Source organism: Phocoena phocoena, chromosome 19 (assembly GCF_963924675.1).
Source record: "Phocoena phocoena chromosome 19, mPhoPho1.1, whole genome shotgun sequence".
Lineage (NCBI taxonomy): Eukaryota > Metazoa > Chordata > Mammalia > Artiodactyla > Phocoenidae > Phocoena > Phocoena phocoena.
The window spans coordinates 35,900,891-35,923,469 of NC_089237.1; the positions used below are offsets into that span (position 1 = coordinate 35,900,891).

The 22,579-nt window shown below is 35.0% G+C and overlaps 1 pseudogene across 1 annotated transcript; it reads left to right on the forward strand.

Annotated features, from left to right (window-relative positions):
- Positions 1-21,741: 21,741 nt before the first annotated feature.
- LOC136138548 (proteasome maturation protein pseudogene) lies at positions 21,742-22,286 on the forward strand (annotated as a pseudogene). The gene has a single exon (XR_010656786.1). The product of XR_010656786.1 is annotated as a proteasome maturation protein pseudogene (transcript).
- The last annotated feature ends 293 nt before the right edge of the window (positions 22,287-22,579 follow it).

Consider the following 22,579-nt stretch of genomic DNA (forward strand, 5'->3'; position numbering starts at 1 on the left):
CCCAGAGAACATTGCCTCTTGGTTCTGGACAAAGAAAAGGATGAGGCAAAAGTAACAAGAATAAAACTTCTTGTGCCATCTACAGAACTTAAATTTTACTGCCTTCCATGGCTATTATCTTTCCAGTTCTGAGTCACAGGCTCAAACAGGAATTACCAAGAGGTATTCATGATTCAAAATTCACTTCCTTTGGTATATCCCTATTCCCTGGCTAGTAGTAAGTACAAGTGAGGTTATGATCAGAAACTTCTCCTTAACTCTTGAAAATATTTCAAAATCTGCTACTAAAGAAATAACTGTCCAACAGAAATCCTTAGACTCTATATCCAAAGTTGCCCTTGATAATAGGATAGCTCTTGATTATCTTTTAGCTGAGCAAGGTGTTTGTGCAATGGCCAACACCACTTGCTGCACTTGGACTGACACTTCTTAGGGAGTTGAGACTTAGCTACATAAGACAGTTGGCTTAAGAAAGTGACTCTTTCAATGGGGTCTTTTTTTGACTTATTTGATTCTGATTGGCTTGGGTCTTAAAGATCATCCTCCAAAATGCATTCTAAACATTGGGAATTATCCTGGTTATACATAATCATAGTAGTCTCCCTAGTGTGCTATATTATCTATAAAGCATTAGATTCATGTTTGCAGCATCTACTCAGCAGGCAAATGATCTCCCTAAAAATAGAATGTCAGAAAAGAAACAAAGAGAATGACCAACTTAAAGAATGTGAACCTGACATCACAATCTTTGAGTGCCACACAAAGATTCAGTAAAAACTGGAAGAACTCCAGAGTGGTAGCTGAGAAAAGTCCTTATGCCTGTTTTTTAGCTGTTTTGTATTTTATATCTTTTTAAATTATATCTCTCAGTTATGCTAAGAATCTGATCAAAAGGGGAGAATTGTTAAAAACAAGGCAACAAGCCCAGAACGGAGTTGCTTAGACTAAGGCCTACAACACCCAGCTGAGCCATTTATAGTGTTGGATCTCCCAGAAAATGGAATCCTAAAGCAGTCAATTAAGAAATGCCTGATCAGCACTAGTTAGGTAATCTATCTGATAGACTCCTGTCATCCCCTAAAGGGAAGTAACTTTGCAATAACTGTTCTATTTTTTATTTTGGCCTAATATAACTTCCTTGTTCCCACTCCCTTTTGTCTATAAAAGTCTTTTCATTTTGCACAGCTCCTTTGTAGCATCTTCCTATCTATTAGATTGAATGCTGCCTGATTCGAATCAATTTTTGCTCAAATAGGCTCTCAAAATTTTTATAAGCCTCACTTTATCTTTTAACACTGTTAAATTAATGCATATAAAAATAAAAAGTTAAACTGTATTTAGTACAGTATTTTTTTTTTTTTATTGGAGATACATGCATCATATAAGCAGCATTGGAGCCATGAGTTAACTAAATAAAGAGAAGGGGAGGGGTTGCAGTGTTTTTGCAAGCCCTTCATGACTATAAGAAAATATCTGGTTGGACTTGGAATAAAATGTGAGAATTGAGCATTGATTTCCTTCCTGCAGCATTGTAAGAACATTGTTTTCAACACTATTTGTGAAAGGCAGCCTCTGATTTCTTCGGCTAAAAGGAGGCAACCTTATGATTTGAACCCAGAATGTATATATTCTGTTTGACAGGTTAACATATCACAAATGCAGAAACATTTGTTCCTATATAGATTTTGATAGAAACTAAATGCAAAGAGAAAAGATGAGATTTAAGGCCCTTGATAGCTCGCATATTGTATCTGTGGGGGATCCTGGAAAGAAACAAAGGGCACAGTAGAATAGGAGTAATTGAGAGGAGTTTAGAAAGGCATTATTTATAAAGATACAGCCAGAGTTAAATAAAAGCAATGAGAGAGGAGAGGAGGAAAAGGAGAAGGGAAGGATATTAGATCTGAAGGAGGCAAGAGGAGGGAGGAATTACTGAAAAGGATGACCGCCTGATAATAGTGTGACTTTTAGAAGAGACATAGTCAACTTCTACCAGGGAGGAACCAGGACAGTCCTATTTTCACTCTTCTGCTTCCCTTGGGATTCTGCTGCTGTCTTCCATTGACTGAATCCAACAGGGAGGCAAAGGGAAAGAAGTTCATTGATGCTATCCAAACAAGTGAGTCTTTCAGGAACAGAGAAGGGTGGAGAAGATTGGGTCTAGAGAGGCAAACAGAAAATGTCCAGCACAGTCCACACTTTGACCTTTAGCGTCCACTTTTGTCTTTTGTCCAGATGAGGGTACCCAAAGTCTCATCAGTTACTGTATCATCACAGAACAGTATCATTTTTTTTCATACTTTGAACTGCAACTGAAGACCTTTTTCATTATTAGAACCCTTTAAATAATTAAACAGGAAAAAAAGAAAGAAACAAAATCATTAATCTAAAATGTAGCTATTACAGTCCTTATCTCCATATCTGTTCTATATATGATCCCAGGGCTTAATTTGATAATCAGGCCTCCTTCTCCAACCACTCATTACCTGTTGATACCTTCTGACAGCATCTTTTCTACAAGGATTATTTGCTTGGTGCATTCTTTATCAAAATTTTAATACTATTGTCATAGCCTGATTGAGCTATTATAACAAAGTACCATAGATTATAGATCTGTTGACTTAGAAACAGCAGACATTTATTTCTCACAATTCTGGAGGTTGGAAAATCCAAGATCAAGTTGCTGGTAGATTCTGTGTCTGCTGAGGGCATGTGTCTGGGTTCGCAGAGGGTGACTTCTCACCGTGTACCACATGTTAGAAAGGACAAGGAGTATAACTGATCCACTTTGTTATAAAGCAGAAACTAACACACCATTGTAAAGCAATTATACTCAATAAAGATGTTAAAAAAAATCAGGGAAACACAATAAAAGAATAAACTACTCATATAATGATATGTGTCCAAATGCCAGATACCAAAGAATACACACTGTGTCATATATGGTGATAGAGGTCAGTTTAGGTGTTGCCCTGGGGGAGTATGGAACAGAAAGAAGTAACAGAGAACATTGTAGGGTGTTAGAAATATTTTATAATATCCTGGTGTATAATACCTGGTATTATACAGGTATTATACACCAGGATATAAATACCAGGCATTTTATAATACCTGGTGTTGGATACATGGGTGCATAGAGATGTAAAAATTCAGTTATTAGGAATACAATTGGTGTTTATTCTTTGTATGCATACATTAAAAAAAAAAAAAACAAAACTCCAGTAGGTTAATTAGGCTGTCACTTGTATGAAGTAAATTTTGGTCAAGGAATAGCCAAGGTAGTAATGCAGTAATAAGTTATAAATGTGCTCACTGTGCACTAGAATGTCACGATTGGAATACAAGAAGTATGTGTATGCATACATTAAAAAAAAAAAAACAAAACTCCAGTAGGTTAATTAGGCTGTCACTTGTATGAAGTAAATTTTGGTCAAGGAATAGCCAAGGTAGTAATGCAGTAATAAGTTATAAATGTGCTCACTGTGCACTAGAATGTCACGATTGGAATACAAGAAGTATGTGTAAGAAAAAAGACAAATATTCAATATTGATTGTTGAATGAACTGAATAAATTAGATGATTCTCCTTTCAATTTAAGAAGTTTGCCAGTGTTTGGATACCTTTGAACAAGGAAAAAATGGAAATAAAATTTTTATTAAGCAAAAAAAAAAAAAAAAGGACAAGGACTCTCTCTGGGGTGTTTTTTATAAGGGCGTTAATCTCATTCATGAGGGTTTTGCCTTCATGGCCTAATTACTTCCTAAAATTCCACTTCCTAATATCATCATAATGGGAATTAGGTTTTAACTTATGAATTGGAGGTGGGTGTCACAAATATTCAGAACAAAGCAACTGTGAAGTCTAGATCCTTAGTCCTAGGAATATAGAGTACTGCAATTTTCCAGTGTCCAAATACAATGGACAGAGTAGTAAGGGGCAATCTAGTCTTTTCATAGAGTTCCCAGACATAGTCTTCTTTGCTCTCATTATATGATAGCAATCCAAATTCTCTCAAATAAATTACTCAAACTCCTACATCTCTGTTGTCTGAAGAATCCAAATTATCTAGGAAATAGTCCAAAGGCCAGGTCTTAGCTCCTTATTTAACAGAACTATGCTATGAAGCAGAAACATTTCTAACTTGAGACTAGGGTTTCTAACCCACTCAGGTGAACTTTATTGAGATAGAAAGCAAGAATTATTTAAGTAGGTTATAGGTGTAGTAGTGATGGTGTCAATATCACCTATACCTGTTGTTTCCCAGCTAAGCATTCAGGTTTAGATGTTACCACATCATAGCTATTGATTGAAAACTTACATCCCATGATAGAACCCCAAACTCATAGAGTGCCACATCCAAGATGGTACCCCAATTTATCCTTTAGCAGACCATTTTACTATTCTACCAAGCCAGCTGTCTCTGGATAATAAGACATAAGGGAAGATCAGTGGTTTCTATGAAATGAACATTTGCTTCATTTTTTTTCCCATGAAATGCATTTTCTGATGATCAACAATATTGTACTTCAATGAATAATGCAATCTGCAATCCACAAATAATGATGGCAGAATTGCTGTGAGTGGGGAAGGTAAATCTGTACCTGAAGAGTAAAGGTCTATCCTTATAATGATAAAGATGACAAATCACAGTCCTTTCCAAAATGAAAAGGAATGGTGCTAATCTAGGGCTTAACATTGGCTTTTGCTTCTCATTTTTAAATTATTACTTTGTCTAATTAGTCACTAAGTACAATGATTTCTTCTGCATATCTTTCTTGCTTGCTTGTTTGCTTATCCATGCATCATCTATCTATCTATCTATCATCTATCTACTTCCTTTCATGCTTTCTTTTCTTTCTTTTTTTTTTTTTTTTGTTGTTGTTGTTCTTTTCTTGCACATCTGTATTGCTGGAATCCTTATTAAATGATCAGTTTTCTAAAAAGTCAATAAAGTGACCATTATTTTAAAATATGTAAAAAAAAAAGTAAATACAACAATAAATGTGCAACCATTACATCAGCTATCTCAGTAAAAAAATCAAAAGGTAAGAGATTGTAGTGACCTAGATTATGTTTTTTTTTCTTTATTTTCCCCAGAAACTCATATTACCATGAGTTTTATAATAGAAAATCAAAGGGATCATGGAATTTTGTTTAACTTATGCTCAGAATTTCTTCAAAGGCAGCTAAGTCCTTGATAGTTTCTAAAAATGATACAGCTACACTGTATGAGGGTTCCCTTTCCTCCACACCCTCTCCAGCATTTACTGTTTGTAGCTTTTTTGATGATGGCCGTTCTAACTGGTGTGAGATGATATCTCATTGTAGTTTTGATTTGCATTTCTCTAATGGTTAATGATGTTGAGCATTCTTTCATGTGTTTGTTGGCAATCTGTATATCTTCTTTGGAGAAATGTCTACTTAGGTCTTCTGCCCATTTTGGGATTGGGTTGTTTGGTTTTTTTTGATATTGAGCTGCTTGAGTTGCTTGTAAATTTTGGGGAGTGATCCTTTGTCAGTTGCTTCATTTGCAAATATTTTCTCCTATTCTGAGGGTTGTCTTTTTGTCTTGTTTATGGTTTCCTTTGCTGTGCAACAGCTTTTATGTTTCATTAGGTCCCATTTATTTATTTTTGTTTTTATTTCCATTTCTCTAGGAGGTGGGTGAAAAAGGATCTTGTTGTGATTTATGGCATACAGTGTTCTGCCAATGTTTTCCTCTAAGAGTTTGATAGAAAAAACAAACCAAAAAAATGGTCATGAAGAACCTAGGGGAAAGACAGGAATAAAGACACAGACTTACTAGAGAATGGACTTCAGGACACAGGGAGGGGGAAGGGTAAGCTGGGACAAAGTGAGAGAGTAGTAGTGTATATATGGATATATATACACTATCAAATGTAAAATAGATAGCTAGTGGGAAGCAGCTGCATAGAACAGGGAGATCAGCTCGGTGCTTTGTGACCAACTAGAAGCGGGGGATAGGGAGGGTGGGAGAGAGGGAGACACAAGAGGGAAGAGATGTGGTGATATATGTATTTGTATAACTGATTTACTTTGTTGTAAAGCAGAAACACACCATTGTGAAGCAATTATACTCCAATAAAAATGTTTGTTAAAAAAAGTAAAATAAAATAAAGATATGGTTACCAGTTTAGTAAAAAAAGAAATAAAAAAATTAGTATGAAATTACCTACTCTCACATTAGAACAAAATTTGAAAAATAAATAAATTTTAAAAATTAAAATGATACAGCTAAAACTTTAGGGATAATATCAGACACTCTTTCAAACCAGAAGGATGCCACTTAGTGTGCTGAACTATTAAATTATTTCTAGTAACCTAATGACTTAAAAAAGGTATTCAATCTTCCCGTAGTCTCAAATTATTCTTCAGTAGAAATTTAAGATAGTAGAAATTGATGTACCATGTATACAAATAATGTGTTTGATATAGCTAATTGCTTCCTGAAGCAAATTGCAGGTAACTAAATTTTATGCTACCCCAAACCTAATATCTCCATTTCTAGTTATATGTTTCAAAAACAGATAGTGTTATCAAATATTAAAATAAATGTAAATTCTCTTCTCATTAAAATATTTCTATTATAAAACACTAACTTTTTATAATGCCTTTTAAAAATTTATTTTATATCTTTATTGGAGTAAAATTGTTTTACAATGTTGTGTTAGTTTCTGCTGTACACAAAGTGAATCAGCTATATGGATACCTATATCCATATATCCCCTCCCTCTTGAGTGTCCCTCCCACCCTCCCTATCCCACCCCTCTAGGTCATCACAAAGCATCGAGCTGATCTCCCTGTGTTATGCAGCAGCTTCCCACTAGCCATCCATTTTACATTTGGTGGTGTATATATGTCAATTCTACTCTCTCATTTCGTCCCAGCTTCCACTTCCCCCACAGTGTCCTCAAGTCTGTTCTCTATGTCTGCATCTTTATTCCTGCCTTGCCACTAGGTTCATCAGTACTGTTTTTTTCAGATTCCATATATGTGGGTTAGCATACAGTATTTGTATTTTTTTCTTTCTGACTTACTGCACTTGGTATGACAGACTCTAGGTCAATCCACCTCATTACAAATAACTCAATTTTTTTCCTTTTTATGGCTGAGTAATATTCCATTGTATATATGTGCCACATCTTCTTTATCCATTCATCTGTTGATGGACATTTAGGCTACTTCCATGTCCTGGCTATTCTAAATCATGCTGCAATGAGCATTTTGGTACATGTCTCTTTTTGAATTATGGTTTTCTCAGGGTATATGCCCAGTAGTGGGATTGCTGGGTCATATGGTAGTTCTATTTTTAATTTTTTAGGGAACCTCCACACTGTTCTCCATAGTGACTTATCAATTCACATTCCCACCAACAGTGGAGGAGGGTTCTCTTTTCTCCATACCATCTCCAGAATTTATTATTTGTAGATATTTTGATGATGGCCATTCTGACCGGTGTGAGGTGATATCTCATTGTAGGTTTGATTCGCATTTCTCTAATGATTAGTGATGCTGAGCATCTTTTCATGTGTTTGTTGGCAATCTGTATGTCTACTTTGGTGAAATGTCTATTTAGGTCTTTGACCCATTTTTGGATTAGGCTGTTTGTTTTTTTTGATATTGAGGTGCATGAGCTGCACGTATATTTTGGAGATTAATCCTTTGTCATTTGCAAATATTTTCTCACATTCTGAGAGTTGTCTTTTCATCTTTTTTATGGTTTCCTTTTCTGTGCAACAGCTTCTAAGTTTCATTAGTTCCCATTTGTTTATTTTTTATTTTATTTCCATTAATCTAAGAGGTAAGTCAAAAAGGATCTTGCTGTGATTTGTGTCATAGAGTGTTCTGCTTATGTTTTCCACTAAGAGTTTTATAGTGTTTGGCTTTCCATTTCGATCTTTGATCCACAATTTATTTTTGAGTATGGTGTTAAGAAATGTTCTACTTTCATTCTTTTACATGTAGCTGTCCAGTTTTCCCAGCACCATCTATTGAAAAGGCTGTCTTTTCTCCATTGTATATTCTTGCCTCCTTTTTCAAGATAAGGTGACCATATGTGTGTGCACTTATCTCTGGGCTTTCTATCCTGTTCCATTTATCTATATTTCTGTTTCTGTGCCAATACCATACTGTCTTGATTACTGTAGCTTTGTAGTATAGTCTGACATCAGGGAGCCTGATTCCTCCAACTCCATTTTGCTTTCTCAAGATTGCTTTGGCTATTCAGGGTCTTTTGTGTTTCCATACAAATTAAAAATTTTTTTGTTCTAGTCCTGTGAAAAATGCCAGTGGTAATTTGATAGAGATTGCACTGAATCTGTAGATTGCTTTGTGCATTACGGTCATTTTCACAATGTTGATTCTACCAATCTTTCCATCTGTTTGTATCATCTTTGATTTCTTTCATCAGTGTCTTATAGTTTTCTGCATACTGATCTTTTGCTTCCTTAGGTAGGTTTATTCCTAGGTATTTTATTCTTTTTGTTGCAATGGTAAATGGGAGGGTTTCCTTAATTTCTCTTTCAGATTTTTCATCATTAGTGTATAGGAATGCCAGAGATTTCTGTGCATTAATTTTGTATCCTTCTACTTTACCAAATTTATTGATTAGCTCTAGTAGTTTTCTGGTAGCATCTTTAGGATTTTCTATGTATAGTATCATGTCATCTGCAAACAGTGACAATTTTACTTCTTCTTTTCCAATTTGGATTCCTTTTATTTCTTTTCTTCTCTGATTGCCATGGCTAAAACTTCTAAATCTATGTTGAATTATACTGGTGAGAGTGGGCAACCTTGTCTTGCTTCTGATCTTAGTGGAAATGCTTTCAGTTTTCCCCATTGATAATGATGTTAGCTGTGGCTTTGTCATATATAGCTTTTGTTATGTTGATGTAGGTTCCCTCTATGCCCACATTCTGGAGAGTTTTTATCATAAATGGGTGTTGAATTTTGTCAAAAGCTTTTTCTGCATCTGTTGAAATTATCATATAATTTTTTATCCTTCAATTTGTGAATAATAAAACATTGATTTTTAAAATGAATCACAATCTATTCATTCAAAACTAACAAAAACAAATAATATACAAATAGTATTATATTAGTGTATGTATTGCATCTGAACAGGTGGTATAAGGAAAAGTATTTTAATTGGTATACTACTGTTATGAGTTGAATTGTATTCCCCTAAAATTTATGTGCTGAAGTTCAAACTCCCAGTACCTCAGAATGTGACCTTATTTGGAAATAGTGTTACTGCAGATATAATTAGTTAAGATAAAATCATAATGATATAGGGTGGGCCCCTAATCTAATATTACTTATAAAAAGCAGAACTTGGACACAGACGCACACAGGAAGAACCCATGTTAAGACTGGAGTTATACTGTCATAGCCAAGGAGAGAGGCCTGGAACATATTCTTTACTAGTACCTGCAGGCAGAAAATGGTCTTGCCAAAGACTCAGGAGTCTTTTAGACTCCAGATCTGTGAGACAATAAATTTCTATTATTTAAACCACTCAGTCTGTGGTACTTCTCATGGCAGTCCTAGAGAAAATAACACAAGTACTAAAGGAGGTTGATAATGAAGCATTAATATTTTATGATAGATAGTTGTATTGCTCTTACTCATTAGAAACCCATTTAAAGGAGGAGAAGAGAAGAATGTGGAGAAAAAATTAAAAGCAGACAAACTAACAATTTATTTAAGAAGATTCATAAGAAAGTGTTGTCACTTTTTTGCTGAAGTTTCCACTCCAAAGTGTGACCCAAGGACTGATTTCCATGGGAAACAGTGTCATAATGGAGTGTAGCTGGTGGAGAAAAATAATGACCAAAATGCTACATTAAACTTCAGATTAACAGTCAACTCTAAATTAGGTTCAAGTCATTGCTCTAATAAATAATATGCACATCTCATGTACACATACACTTCTTATTATGTGCATTTAAATCATGAGAGTTAAATATTCAAATACTTGAAGTTTAAGAAAATTTTCCTCTGCAGGTCTCATAAGACTTCCCAAGAAACTACTTCTTTCTTCTAGTTGGCCATGGAGGACTCCAATCCAACATGCTTATCATCAAAATGATAATCAGGTTCCAGATAGCATAAACCCACAAGGATTTCCAGTAACCCTCTCTGAATTATAACAATAACCAACAGGCAAAAATAAGCCCAATATAGTTCCAACATGAAAATATAAAAATAACTTATTTCTACACATATCTGGCAAATTTAAAAAAAACAAATACATTTGAGAGAAAACAGCATTTGGGATAAGGTTTGTTTGCCCTGTGGCTTCTGAAACTGTGGAATATTGCTTTGTGTTTTGTTTGTATTTTATTTTGAAAAACAGGAGTCAAGTCATTTTTTAGAGATAATGTAAATTATGTCTGTGAATTAATGCAAAGTGTCAGAGATCCACGCACAACACTGACAAATTGTTTTGGGTGACTTACCCTTGCCATTGTGGTTTTACCATATACTGAGGGACATTACAAGAAAGAACTTTATAGGCTGGTTCTTATTTCTGGCAGGAAAGAAATGGTAAACCCAAAGGCTAATGGAAGAGAGCCTGGAGAAAGAATGATTAACAGTTTGTAGGGTTAAAGAACCAACAAAGAATAGCAATGCATCACTAGATCTGAAGAAGCAAGAGAAAGAATGTTGTTACCAGAACCATATAAGAGCTGTGATTGTGGGAGAAACCAACCCAACAGGACCTCTTGCCTGAGATGGAGAAGTGTAACCACTGCTGAAACCTTCATCCCTGCATGGTGAGAGCAGGATGAATAAACACCCTGAACTACTTCTCCTCTGCCCATGGTCTCTTGTTGGTTTCTCTTAAAATGCAAAAACATCCAATAGACGGAGCCCAAGGAGACCATCCTCCAAAGGCACAGAGCAGGCAAAAGACAATGGAGAATGAATATAATGGTTCAACTTGTTATTCTATTTAGTAAAAGAGTGTTGTTGCAAATACTCCTCACTTCAGTGCTACAGTATCATCTTTATGAAAGTCCATTGTGAAGAAACTTCTATAAGTTTCATTATCAGAAATAACTCTGCTTATCTCATATTTCTCCTTATCTAATAGTCACTGTAAGCTATTAAATTCTCTCTTTGCTTTGGTTCACAGGAGACTTGAAGTTCCATGCATGTGCTATGTCTAACATAATATACAGGTTTAATGGCATGAAATAGCTACAATATTTGTCCTTTTTAAAAAAGTATCTAATTTTTCATTTTTTAATATATTTTTTGATGTGTTCTATATATTGTATAAACAAATAAAAATAACAAACAAATTAAAAAAAACCTCTTCATCAAAATGAAAAGCTTCTGTTCTTCAAATAACCATTTAGAAAATGAAAAGGCAAACCACAGACTGGGGGGAAAAATTACAATACATATCTCTGACAAAGAATATGCATGCAGAATATGTGAAGACTCATACAAATCAATGTTAAAGATAAACATTAAGAAAAAAGTTTTGAATAAATACTTCATAAAAGAAGACACAGGAAGGACCAAAATCACATAAAATAATATACACTGTTATTGGCCACAGTGTAAACCCTTAAGAGATAGTACCTCAAACCCACAGGAATGGTTTTAAAAAAAATTTACAATACCAAATGTTAGAGAGAATGTGAAGCAACTGAAACTCTGATCCATCATTTTTGAGAGTACAAAATATTACAACTCTTTGAAAAACTACTTGACAATTCTATTTTCTTATCGTTATACACACCTATAATATGACTCAATAATTCTATTCCCACACATTTACTCAGGAAAGATGATAATGTATGTCCCCATAAAGATTTGTTTTAGAAAAATCATAAGAGATTTATACACCATGGGAAAATTCTGGAAACAACTGGAATGTTCAAAACAAGGAGAATTAATAAACATATTGCAGTATAATACGTTATAATGGAATACTAGTCTGCAATGTAAGTTTAAAAAAAGACAAGAGGCTCCAAATTGAGTCACTTGCATAAGTCCAAAACACCAAACCGAGACTTATTAACATTATTAGTTTTGGCCTCTCCCAGGAGTGGAATTTTAAACTTGTCAATCTGGCATTACCTAATCAAAACTAATGAGGTAATCTACCTGATAGACCCCCCACCCCCGCTGTCCCCTAAATGAAAGTGACCTCGCCACAATCTACACTTTGCTAGTAACTTCCTTATCCCACCCATTTCTGCCTATAAAATTCTCCTCACTTTGTACAGCTCCTTGAATCTCCTTTCTATTTGTTACATTGCATGCTGCCCAATTCATGGATTGTTGAATAAATTCAATAAGATCTTTAAAATTAATGTACAGCAGCACAAATTAATTTTAAAAATATAATGCTGAACGAAAAAAAAAAGTTTTACACCAACGAGTACCTGCCATACAACTGCATTTATGTGAAGTTTTAGAATAGGAAAAACAAATTCATGATGACAGAAATTAAATCAGTGAATGCTTCTAGTCATGTTGGAGTGGTGGTGACAGACTGAATAAAGGGGCACAAATAAAGTTTCTCTGATTATGGAAATATTGTAAATCATGATTTGAGGTGATGGTTAGAGGGGAATATACATTAGCAAAATCTCAGTAAGCTCTGCCTTAAGATATACACATTTTATCATATGTAAATTCAATAGAAAGTATTAAGAGTAATTTTTTTTTTTAAGTAGGGAGACATGATAAGAAACTCAATCAAATCTGAATAGAACTAAATTTCTCAACTATCTGCCCAGGACCTCAAACCACTGAACTAACGTATAGTTTAAGAAATGTGTTATAGTAATTTTGTGAACCATTAACTATTATTGGCGGTGAATTTCTGTTAATTCATTTCAACAAGCACTTACTGAGTTCCTACTCTGAGAAAGACACTAAAGGATAATGGTGAAACAGAGACAAAATAAGATTCCCTATCATCAAGCAATTGTCTAACAGGGTTTGAGAAACTCCAGAAAGAACTATTTCAAGGGCTATTTAAAAATATTAAATTTAGCTAGGACAGGTGACAAAGTCATAATCATTATAGCAAAACCTAATATAGTATCTGAGATATCAGGCAGGAGGAACTTGTAAAAGCAAATGTTATTAAATAGTAGTTAAGATACCACTTTAAGACAAAATTAGGAAAAGATATATATAAAACTGAGCTTCTTACTCCTATTTGAGTCCTTCAACCTATCCAAAAACTGATATTTTATTTTATTATTGTTATTATTATTATTTTTTTTTTGCGGTACGCAGACCTCTCTCACTGTTGTGGCCTCTCCCGTTGTGAAGCACAGGCTCCGGACGCGCAGGCTCAGCGGCCATGGCTCACGGGCCCAGCCCCTCCGTGGCATGTGGGATCTTCCCGGATCGGAGCACGAACCCGTGTGCCCTGCATTGGCAGGTGGATTCTCAACCACTGCGGCACCAGGGAAGACCAAAAAACTGATATTTTAAAACAGGTATGAGGTTGGAGGCAACTCACTAAATACTCTTGAGGCTTTCTGTTGTCATAACTACTAAAGTAGATGCTGGGAAAGAGAGATGTAACTTTCTAGGTAAATTTGTAGGTAAGTGGGGATTTAAGTGTTCTCTGTGGTGGACTTTTATTTTCTTTCTAAGTAGTAAATCAAAATATACAATGACAATAATAACAATACCTTAAAACAGTGTAGTGATTAAGAGACTTAGAATCCTGGCTCTGCCACTTACTAGCTGTGATCAAGTCATTAAGCCTTAACTTCTCATCTGAAAATGGAAATAATTTAGAGTATCTACATCATAGAGTGTTTCTGAGAATAAAGTATGTACTTTATATAAAATACATAGAAATTCCACAGGGTACAAACATTCAATAAATGTTTATTATTATACTTAAAGAACCATAAAGCCCTTTTGCATACTGCCTAGCATTTGGTGACAACTTAATATACATTCTTATAATAATATTCATTATCTTAAATTTCACTTTAATTAATAATTATTATTATTTTAACCTCAGCACTGCCTATGATGTCTGGTAATACAAATATGCATTCAATAAATAAGCAAAAACACACATTAAAAAAAGAAGTTGAAATTGTCATGTGGCCTGACTTTTTTTTAGAGAAAATCAACACATTTCAAAATAAATTCTGGGGATATAATTAAATGCTCTGCAAATGACATATAGAGTAATGTGAAATAAAAACAAAGACATTTTGTGTGGTAAGGAAAAGGGAAAATTTCTCATGCAAAATGATCTGAATTGATCCAGAAGGATAATGGAATAGAGAATCTTTTTAAAGAGCAAAATCAATACCCTGATAAGAGATTTTAACTTATTTATAGTGAGAAAATTGACAGAAAATAAACTAAAAGATATGTGATAGTCTTGGAAAGCAAATCAGGACTTGTCAAAGGAAGAGAATATCAATAATTGAACTTGTAACAAAATGACTTCTCATTTCTTCCCGTACATTTTAATTTAGAGCAAAATGACATAAGGAAGTCAACAGAATGCCAAAAACAGTGTAAGAAGTAGCAATGTCAAGGATGTAAAAGCAAAACATGGTATGTAAGGTTTGTTTGATGCCAGTTTATTCAGTTTCAGTTATTGATCTTTGTCTGCCAGTCACCAATCTACATCTTTTCTGTTTGCCAACTGATTCCTGCAAACCATGTGTACAAACACACACACACACACACACACACACACACACACACACACACACTTGAATAGAATATGAAACCAACTCAGTTGAAGGGATAAACCATAACAGAGATCTGGAAACCACTTTATGGACAACAGTGCTGTGAGAAAAACGGCAAGTTGTCTCCCTTTGGGAAAGCAACTGCTCTGGAGGCTGCCAGGAGACTGTGTCCTGGCTATTAGATTTGACAGCTGTGTTCCTGGAGAAATTTTCAAAATGTTTTCAGAGGCATGAAATGTTATACAAACTTATGACATTGTAAGTGTTAGTGAACGGGAGCACAGAATTCCCTCAGAAGTATGGGATTTGAGGACAAAAGTCTGCACTGGAATGCTATGTCACTTAATAGCTGAATGACTGGAATAAAAGTGCCCAACATATTTAATTTCACAGGCATTGTTTCTTCTTCCATAAAATAAGGCTATTCATTTTACGTGAAAGAATTCTTGGGAGTTTTAAATACTATAAAACTCTGGCTCAGTACTCTACCCATACATGTTCCACATACGTTATCATAGAGAGAATGATTTTTTGCAATACTTTCCCAAAGAAGCCTATTACCATTTTTTGTTAGAATTTATACCTTTTTAAAATTACTCTTTTTTTCTACTATTTTGCACAGAACACACAAGGGAGAGAATACCAAAGAAAGTGTAAAGGGAAGGAAAGGAAAGAGGATGAGCAAGAGAAGAATGTTTCCGGGTAGCCAGGATACACATAGCTGCCTAGTCTTTAGGTATAGCATGAAGACTTCTGCAGCTCCGGACCTTTGAACACTGTGGAATGGTTACTCTGCATTTAACGAATGCAAAGATGGCTCTTAATAACACTTAAGTGTTTTGCATAGTTGAATGATATTATTTATATGTTAGTTATTTTTTCCATTCCTTCTCCCTCCTCCATTTCCACTCCTTTTCAGATGTTCCATTCTGTGCTCCTTATCTTGGAAAAGGATAGTCACAATACAAACTATAAAAAAAGACTAGCAGGCTCTAACTTTTAAATTCCAAATGTTTAAACATTTATAGACCAGAGACTACACAAATGTTTGGGGAAAACAAGAGGGAGAAAAAAAGACCTTTCCACAGAGTTTTACTAAATATCACCCATTACTATTCAGATTGAAAAAAGGATTTCTTCAGTGTTAGAAAAGGGAGAAAAAATGGAGAAGAGGTAATGAAAGTTTCATAGGCCTAAGAGAGGGAGCAAGAGACTAGAGAGGTTTAGGGAACTTAAAAGCTGAGAAGATTTAGAACCTGCTTGTGGGCCCTGGGTCTTCCCTAGGTAGGCAACAAGATCCCAGCTATATCCAGACTCATAGACAGTATTTTAAGTCAGTTTTACATGAAGAAAGGGAATTTCTTAATTGGAATATGCATGGTCCTGGATTAATAGATATCTCAGTAGACAATGTCTTAGCAGATCAGTTGATGACAAGGTAGGTACTAACATCCTGAGAAGCTTGATCCTATGTGAGATTCCTTTCCCAGGACACTTGCACAAAAAGAGGGAAAGGGGCAGGTAAGATTAAGTAATTGAGACAAATGTTTTGTCACTTTAGTCCATTAGGGCTTGAAATAGAAATAAAGGTAAATTTCTTGAACTTCAGAGTCTGTGAATTGAGATTCATACCTACTGATTTTTTATTGTGATAATATATATATAACAAAATGTATTAACATAAAATTTATGTTAATAATTAACATAAAATTTCAACCATTTTAATTGTATTAAGTACATTCACACTTTTGTGCAACCATCACTATCATCCACCTTCAGAACTTTTTCAACTTCTCCAACTAAAATTTTGATCTATTGGACACAAACTTTTAATTTCCACCTCCCTTTAGTCCCTAGCAACCCCCATTCTATTTTCTGTTCCTATGAGTCTGAATACTCTAGGTACTTAATATGAGTGGAATCATACAATATTTGTCCTTTTGTGACTGGTTCATTTCACTTAGCATAATGTTGTCAAGGTTCATCCATGTTGTAGCATGTGTCAGAATTTCCTTGCTTTTTAAAGGCTGAATAATAGTCTATTGTATTCTATTCTATTGTAATAATATGATATATCCATTCATGATATCCATTCATGATATCCATTCATGTGTTGATGGACACTTGTGTTGCTTCCACTTTTTGACTATTATGTCTTGATTTTCTTAATCTATAGGGAGAAACAATGACTTTTGTCTTCCAGAAATATATTTGCATTTAGCATTTGTTGTATTTTTTCCTATTTGCTCCCTCTTTATGGTTTCAGGTCTTTTATAATTCATCATTATCCTTTAAAGTCTTGGAGAGATGGTTGAATCAGTAATCAGCTATGTTTAATTATAAGTTAATGGTATTGATTTTAATTTCAAAGGTCTAATTAACTTTCTTCAACTTTTCCCTTACAACTGTCTTTTTTTATGATGATGATGTTTTTTTTTTTTTTGCGGTACACGGGCCTCTCACTGTTGTGGCCTCTCCCGTTGCGGAGCACAGGCTCCGGACGCGCAGGCTCAGCGGGCCCATGGGCTCAGCTGTTCTGCGGCATGTGGGATCCTCCCGGAACAGGGCACGAACCCGTGTCCCCTGCATCGGCAGGCGGACTCTCAACCACTGCGCCACCAGGGAAGCCCGATGATGATGGTTTTTAAATCAAAGGACACTTAAGGTGAAACCTGACATTAAATAGTGGCTCCTGGTTATTAAAGAGCAGCTTTATTACTCCTTCATCCCCACCCTTCTCTCCCCCACATTTTTAGATCTAAAGAACCAAAGGGAAGTTGGAGGAAAAATGGAAATTAGTGTTTGTTGATTTGCTCTTAGTTCATTTGATCAGTGGCAAAAGGAAACATGATAGGTCAAAAAAAGCTATGGCTTAAGACAAATGTGTGTAAAACAGGGAATTCTGATATGAACACTGTCCTCGGGCTTGTTTCATTCTGTTGTGACTTTCTAAGTGTTCTTATCCACTGCATTCGGAGTATTTGTAATAGGGTTGTGAGAGTTATGAATGTGAATTACCAGTGTTGGGTCCTCTGCTAGGGAGTAAGACTTATACTTCTTGCTATCTCTGGGACTACTCTTCCCTTTTACTATGTACTTTGACACAAAGTTCTTATTTAATCCTCCAGTAACACATTTTAATTACATTTCTGCTATGGTCTAAATGTTTGAGTCTCCCCAAAATTCACATGTTGAAATTCAAAATCCTAAGGTGATGGTATTAGGAGGTGGCGTTTAAGGGAGGTGATTTGACCATGAGGGTAGAATCCTCATGAATGTGATTAGTGCCTTTATAAAAGAGGCCTGAGATGCTCCCTTGCTGCTTCCATCATGTGAGGACACCGTGAAAAGACAACCATCTAAGGGGTGGTTCCTCACCAGACACCAAATCTACCAGCCCTTGGCCTCGGACTTCCCAGCCTTCAGAACTCTGAGAAATAATTTACTACTGTTTATAAGACATTCAGTCTATGGTATTCTGTTATAGCAGCCTGAACGAATTAAAACAATTTCTAACAATTATCTTGGATGATTTTATAAATGAAAGCTCATGTTTATTTTTTTTGGATAAAGTTTAAAATGATTTTTTAATACTTAAAAATAAACAATGTTGATAGATTTTTAAATGAATTTGGGGGTAACTCACAAATTTACATTATTGAGCCTTTCCTTGTAGGAATATGATCCTTCTCTTCATGTCTTAAAATCTTCCTTTGTGTTCTTCAGAAGAGTTTAGAGATGTAAGGTAAACTCTGTATTTCTTAACTTTATAACTAGGTAATTTTGATGTTGTTGATGTTGGGAGTAACACCTTTGCTTAACCATCACTGCATGTTGATAATATGGCAAGCACTGTACTAAGCAACTTAACAGTATTAATTTATTTAATTCTCACAACAATTTTGTAAGTTAAGTAAGAGCTATGTGGAAACTGATTTAAAGACTATGGAAATGACACTTAAAATATGGAATTAGCCAAAGTCATGCAGCAAGCATATGGCAAAGCTAGGATATAAAACTAATTTTAAATATTTCCACATCACACTATATTTTTTATCATTATACTATTTTATTCTGCCCCCTTGATTTAAGGAAATGCACACACAAACACACACTGAGTTTTAACTAACAGACTACAATATCTTCCATGAGATAATCCTAACTTCATAGGACATGTTGATATAGGAACTGTTTGTAGATATATTTTTTTTTTCTTTTGACCATGCCACGTGGCTTGTGGGATCATACTTCCCTGACCAGGGATTGAACCTGGGCCACAGCAGTGAATGCACTGAGTCCTAACCATTGAACCACCAGGGAATTCCCAGTTTGTAGATATTGTTTAGAAAATAATTAGTCTGACAGAGTTAGCCTTATAAACCTCATAGTTAATTGACTATGAACCTTTCTCATTTAACAATTTGGGTGATTTGGGGTGGGGGTGGATAAAGTGATGGCACTGATCATACTTATCTAAATTATAGTTCTTACCCTGGAAATTCCCATAGATGTATGTTAAAAAAAATTATAGTATCCAAAATGATTTAAGTGTTCTACATAATAATTAGTAATCATAAAATAATCATAAATAAAATAATCATAAATAGGGTTCCACTGCTGTAAAATTTTGAAGGAATGTCTTTTGTAGGTTTACATTGCTATCTTTGTCATTTGGACAGAAAGAAGGAAAGAACTAAATTATTTTGTATTTATAATGCTTACTGCAGTAATAAAGAATACAACTATCAAAATCCAACTAACTTCTCTGCTTTTAAGTTCCCACAAAACCTTATAGAAAGGTTGCAGAATACAAGGTTAATATACAAAAGCCAATTGTTTCTCTATATACCAAAAAAAAAAACCAAGTGGAATTTGAAATTAAAAACACAATATCATTTACATTAGCATTCTTGAAAATGAAATAGTCAGGTGTAAATCTAACAAAATATGTATAAGATTTTTTGAGGAAAACAACACTTGACTCATGAATAAAATCAAAGAAGAACTTAAAAAAATGGAGAGAAAGGACATCAAAGATAGAGCTGAATAAGACATCCTTGTTCATGCCCCTCCCAACAGCAACAAAAATTTGGCATCAGGCTTCCCTGGTGGCGCAGTGGTTGTAAGTCCACCTGCTGATGCAGGGGACACGGGTTTGTGCCCCAGTCCAGGAAGATCCCACATGCCATGGAGTGGCTGGGCCTGTGAGCCATGGCCACTGAGCTTGTGCATCTGGAGCCTGTGCTCCGCAATGGGAGAGGCCACAGCAGTGAGAGGCCCGCTTACCGAAAAAAAAAAAAGGTATCTATTCACAGACTAAAGTGTCTTTGTGGGAGCTGCAGGATCCAGCACCATATGTCAAGGGATCCAGAAGGATCCTCACCCACCTGCACATTGAGTAATAGGCTTATAGACCTTGGTTCTAGCTGTTGACCATGAAGTGGTACGTGAACTAGCTCCAGATTCTCTAAGCCATGGTCCAAGAGACCCTGGAGAACCCTGTCTCAGACAATCACCTACAGAAAAAAAGAGCCTTTCTGGAAGTCTAGGTTTCCAATGGAGAAGTTTCAGCACACTGTTGCAGCAAACAAGTATGAGTTTAGATACATTGGAGATGGTTAGAAGAAAAGTTTGACTTTACCCACATCAAACTTTTTCCAAGGTGGCACAGTTCAGGGACAAGAGAGACCTTTTCAGCTCATAATTTTTCCGAATTCAATACCTCACTTTCAACAATGAACAACTCATCAAGACAGAAAAATCAATAAGGAAATGTTGGACTTGAACTATACTTTGGATCAAATTAACCTAACAGATATAAACAGAACATTACATCCAACAGAGGCATATGATAGGACACAAAACAAGTCTGTCTTTTAATTGAAGTAGAGTTGATGTACAGCATAATATGTTACAAGTGTACAACATAATGATTCAAAAGTTTTAAAGGTTATATTCTGTTTATTGTTACTATAAAATGTTGACTATATTTCCTATATTATATAATATACACTTGTAGCTTATTTTATACATAATAGTTTGTACCTATTAATCCCTTACCTCAACATTGTTTCTCCCCACTTCGCTCTTCCCACTGGTAACCACTAGTTTGTTTCCTACATCTGTGAGTCTGCTTCTTTTTTGTTATCTTTCCTAGTTTGTTGTATTTTTTAGATTTCACATATAAGTGATATCATACAGTATTTGTATTTCTGTCTGACTTATTTCACTTAGCATAATGCTCTCCAAGTTTATTCATGTTGCTGCAAATGGCAAAATTTAATTCTTTTTTATGGCTGAGTAGTGTTCCATGGCATTTTTCTGAGAATTAGAACCAATAATTTTAAAATTTGTTTGGAAACACAAAATACCCCAAATAGTCAAAACAATCCTGAGAAAGAAGAATAGAGCTGGAGTATTCATACTCCCTGACTTCAAACTATACTACAAAGCTACAGTAACCAAAGCAGTATGGTACTGGAGCAAAGCTGGGTACATAGATGAATGAAACAGACTAGAGAGTCTAGAAATAAACCCACACACTTATGGTTCATTAATCTACAACAAAGGAGGCAAGAATATACAATGGAGAAAAGACAGTCTCTTCAAAAAGTGGTGTTGAGAAAGTTGGACACCTACAGGTAAATGAATAAATTAGAACTTTTTTTCACACTAAAACTCATTTTATAAGGCCAGCATAATCTTGATATTAAAGTCAGATAAGGACAATACAAGAAAACTACAGGCCAATATACTTGATGAATGTAGTTGCAAAAATTCTCAATAAGATATTAGTCAGCCAAATTCAAAAGTGAATTAAAAGAATTATATACCATGATTGAGTAGGATTTATCCCAGGGATGCAAGGATGGCTCAATATACACAAATCAATAAATATAATACACTAAATTAATAGAATGAGAGATAAAAAAATATATGATTATTTCAATAAATGCATAAAAATCATTTCATAAAATTCAACCTCTTTTCCTGATTAAAAACTCTCAACAGAGAAGCTGTTCACAGAGCGAGTTGAAGATGAATGCCAGAGGACTTGGATCTCAGCTAAAGGACAATATTCCAGTTACTGAACTTTCAGCAAGTGGACCTTTTGAAAGTCATGATCTTCTTCGAAAAGGTTTTTCTTATGTGAAAAATGAACTTTTGCCCAGTCATCCTCTTGAATTATCAGAAAAAAATTTCCAGCTCAACCAAGATAAAATGAACTTTTCCACACTGAGAAACATCCAGGGTCTATTTGCTCCATTAAAACTACAAATGGAATTCAAGGCAGTGCAGCAGGTCCAGCGTCTTCCATTTCTTCCAAGCTCAAACCTTTCATTGGATATTTTGAGGGGTAATGATGAGACTATTGGATTTGAAGATATTCTTAATGACCCATCACAAAGTGAACTAATGGGAGAACCACATTTGATGGTTGAATATAAACTCGGTTTACTGTAATGCAGTGTGCTGTTCATGGAAATAGAGGGGCTGCATCTTGTTTATAGTCGTTTTTTACTATAATTTGATGTGCACAACATTAAAATTACTGACACATGAGAAAAAAAACTCTCAACAAATTGAGGGGAGAAGGAAAATAATTCAGCTTAATAAAGGCTGAATATGGCAACTGACTAATATCATACTCAATGGTGAAAGGTTAAATCTTTTTCTCTGAGATCAGGGAAAATACAAGGGTGATCCCAGACCTCTTGTATTCAACATAGTACCAGAAGTCCTAGCCAGAGCAATTAGGCAAGAAAAATAAATAAAACACATCTGAATTGGAAAAAAAGAAATGAAATTGTCTTTGCCTGCAGATGGTATGATCTTATATATAGAAACCCTAA